This window comes from Habropoda laboriosa, unplaced genomic scaffold (genome assembly GCF_001263275.1).
Source record: "Habropoda laboriosa isolate 0110345459 unplaced genomic scaffold, ASM126327v1 scaffold20, whole genome shotgun sequence".
Taxonomy (NCBI): Eukaryota; Metazoa; Arthropoda; class Insecta; order Hymenoptera; family Apidae; genus Habropoda; species Habropoda laboriosa.
This window is the reverse complement of record NW_017100143.1, coordinates 587,723-591,838: the sequence shown is the minus strand read 5'-3', so window position 1 is coordinate 591,838 and position 4,116 is coordinate 587,723. Positions and strand designations below refer to the sequence as shown.

The 4,116-nt window shown below is 42.2% G+C and overlaps 1 protein-coding gene across 1 annotated transcript in view; it reads right to left on the bottom strand.

The window, feature by feature from the left end:
* Positions 1–2,961, bottom strand: part of LOC108574109 — a 49,260-nt gene extending 46,299 nt beyond the window's left edge. The window contains exon 1 of the mRNA XM_017936638.1: positions 2,727–2,961. The gene's annotated coding sequence lies outside the window, so the exon portion shown is untranslated. The remainder of the gene's footprint in view (positions 1–2,726) is intronic.
* Between the last annotated feature and the right edge of the window lie 1,155 nt (positions 2,962–4,116).

The window sequence follows — 4,116 nt, the reverse complement described above, 5'->3', positions numbered from 1 at the left end:
TAAGAACGCTTCGATCTTTCACCTGTGAGAATTATGCAAAAGGGTTAAAGTGAAATTTGGCCGAAAGGGGAAAGAGGAATTTTGCGAATGCGGTATTAACTCTCTGTTAAACTCGAAACAGAAAGAGCCCGAGGACTGTATAGATGCGACTGTACGAGGATAGCCTAGGCCGCGTTGTGCATGAACGCTTCAGCAACGAAGAATTCGCGAATCTGGGACAGTTTGATCGATAATGGCGTAAACCTGGCCGCGGCAATTCCAGGAATGGCAGCCTAATTGGATCCTCCTTAAATAAGTATTTCAATTTATCCGCAGTCCGCCGTTTCCTAAGGCACGTCTCCCCGCCTCTCCTTTAACAGGGACCAACCTTTCTCGCGTCATCTATCCGAGGAAAGTCGAATCTTAAATTGAACGAACGATCGAAATCTTCGATCGACAATCCTAATTGAAACGTTCACGTTTCCCGATATTTCCTTTCTCGAAGAAAATCGCAAAATCTTACTTTTCTTCCTTTCGTATCAATTTCTTTCCTTTCACGATCAAGTCTCACAAGTACAGACCAATTTTGCGATCAAACGTCGACTGTTTAAAAAAAGAAGGGAAAAAAATGGAAACGGGAAAGGTGGGGATTTTGCGACGGAAGAAAAGAGAAAAAAGATGGAGACTTAACGCAGAACGAAGAGGGAATAAGAGAAAGATGTAAGCAGCCGTATATTAAAAACAGCATGGACGAATGGGCCGCGGCCGGTATCCGCTTTAAAATGTGTATACCGCGAGGGGTTTGTTTGCCCGGGCTCTATTTGGATTTCGCGAGCTACTCGTTCAAGGTCACACGTCGTCTGCAGCATTCATAGTGATGCACCGACGTGCATTCTGCACCGACGTGAATCGATAAACCACAGCAAAGAGATTAAGCTCCGTACACTGGTGTTTCCTATCCGCCGCGAAATTTTTTCGCTGGTCGACGTTTCTTCTTTTCCTCTCGCGTTTCCATCGCGAACGAAATACTTCTCCCTTCAAAATCAGTTGAAAAAGAGAAGGAAAAAGAATTGAAAAAAGCACCCGCCCCGTTATTGGAATTATCAATCTCACCGGTAAACTTTGTTGCTAAACGAATTTATTCAGCGTTCTTACGTGCATTAATGAAGATATTAAACGGAGACTTTTTTTTTTTCGCACGCAACTTCGTACAGCACGTTCCGAACGTTGAAAATGTTTCGAAACTTTCTCCCTTTTTTTTTCCTCTCCCGGCCGAACGCAGGTAACCTCGTGGCCACGCAGCATGGTCAAGCCACAGGAGCATATAATTTAGAGAAACAATTACCGTATCCCTGGAGGAAAGTTGTAACTCGAGTCGGAGATAACTGGCTCGAATTTAATTCCGTGATTAAAGTATCCCCATTGTCGGGGGTATCGATGCTATTTTTTATTTAATATAGTCGACAATTTCGCAGGAAAAATGTTTGCGACATTCTTTTAAGAAGATTTTGTTTAAAAATAGAAATGTAAGTTTGACGATTTAAAAGGGTCTTCGTAATATTCACGAGAGAAATTTCAATGTATCGTTTAACTACGAAACACCCTACGTATGTATGGATTATTTCTAAGAGAAAAATGCTGCCGCGATGGTGAACGACCTTGAACGATCGGCAGATTTCCACCGACCTGTAGACACAAAGTTGCGATCACGTAACTGCACCGATGGTACGCAGCACGTGTACATAACAACAAATCGGAAGTAACAACGTTACGTCATTGGAGCAGAGAACGGAGAGTCAGGTACGCAATAGCGAAATTGGCTTTAGAGTCGGAAAGATGCCGCTCAGCTGGAGTTACGAGAGAAACCCTACGCGATTTTCCAGCCTTACGTTACGTCTATTAGCTGAATTATTCGGGGAATCCGGACAGGGACGATAGTAATGGCGCAAATAAGCTTCGCGGATAAATTCGAAGCGATACTAATTTTAACACGGCTTAACAGACTGGAACGCTGATCCCCTCTGTGTTCTCGGAACACATGTACGGAGATCGTGATGTGAAAACCATTCTGTGATCATGGTCATCCGATATCTTCTTTTTCCGATTCCCTTTTTTTACGGCCTAGCGAAACGAAAATGCCGTTTCCATACGGGCGAACGCTACGACGAATTTTAACGACACCGTAAAAAGTGGTTATTTTAGGAATACGTTGGAAGGAACACGTTAACGCCGGAGATTAGTATACCTGAACATTCCTTCCAGCGAGATCTCACACAGTTCTATCGGCTATCTGACTAATTGAGAACTAAGAATCTCGTACTATCGAACATTGATGCGAAACGAACCGGATAAAAGCTAATTATAAATACAGGGGAGAATTTTATAAATGGCGGTAGTCGCAGATGCTGACATTTTCGAGTTTCTTTTTTTCTTTTTCCTTGTTTTCGGTGCTCGTGTTCTGGACAAACGGATGCAAATATTCGTACGAAGTAACAAGGGTGCGTAAAAAAATTCAGATAAACGAACATATTAAACGATAATTAAATCGCAGCCTCTGTCGAAACATCGAATGTCATAAACATCGAATACGTATCGGCGATTTGAATTCAATTTTCTGAATCAAAATTACATGTTCGTAAGAATACTCGTACACGCACGTACGCACGCTCCGATCCAGAGCACGATACCAATCAATAACACGCACTGATTAATCGTCAAATCGGGGATGAAATTGACAGGTGACATACCGTGGTCGTTTCCTCTCGTAGTCCCGACACTTTCTCGCCGCAGTTTTCTTGAAATTCGCTTGTTGGTCGTCGGGGCACAAATAGATGCACTGAAATTACCACTCGCGACACGTACAAATCTCGTAATTCTTTTCGACACGACCGTCACGACTGTCCTCTCGATTTTCAACGGCGATACGGGAAAAACGTGAAATTAAAGGGCAGCGAAAACACCGCGAACCGGCTGACACGACAAACAACCGCACCTCTGAAGCTTGCAGAAGCAAACTGGCAATCTCTCGTGCAGCAAACTTTCGCGTAAGGGCGCAGCACGCGTTCCGATTGGCAGCGAAACGTACGGCTAAGCCAATCGCGATCGATCGTTCGCCGAACATCATAACAACATTTCTATTTTGCACCACGTTCACCGCGTAAAAGCAAGCATACCACGACTGTACGCCGTGCGTGCCGGACACACGATCGAAAATAAATGTAAAACTTGATTAATTAAACGTCCCTTCTCACAGGCCAATTAAGTGCACGTACCAAGTATGGTTGCTATGGAACTGAGAGGACACGGTACCACGAAGGAGCGTACCGGCTAACCGCGCATGCGTCCACGTGGATCACCATGGTTACGGTGAGTCTGAGAAAACGCGCGCATTTTTTTTCAGAAATTTCTTTATAAATTTTATGAAATAAATCTTAGTTTTAATTACATGTATCAGGTTTTAGGGTAGTTTTCGAAAGATTTTGGATAAGGTTATGTGATAATAATGCATACTCTCCAACTACTGACCCATTGATATACTGAAATTTTCAACGAGATTTGTTACGTACTTGGCATATGATGAACTTGAGGTAGGAAAAATATATTTCGCACTGATATACGTCGCCGTGATCGTTGTATTGTTGAAAGTACTTCAGGTAGCCACTGTTGACGATGAATTTCTCGTAGAGACCGAATTGTTTTCGACGGTAACAGCTTCCCCACAAATAGTTTGATAATAGCACTTCGGTGTAGTAATTTTGGTAATTATAAACGGTATCTTCCGATTCGTATGGACGGACGATGTCGGTTAAACTTGAGATTAGTTTGTTCAGAACTGACATGATACGCACAGCTTGTGATCACTGCTTTATTTTCACCCATTTTATTAACGTACATCTATGATATCGATACGAAATAATTCATCAATGGGTGAAAAATGTTTCGACGGAGGGTTAAAATAAATTACAAATTTTGAGTATAGAAGGATCACGTTATATCGTGCACTGTAGTACTGTAAATCATGTGACTTGATATGAAGTAATTAACACAACATTGCACTCCGAAGAAAACAACGAATATATCGATTAATCCTATACAATTTGATATAACGCGTATTTCACAGTTATTCGTATAGAGAAT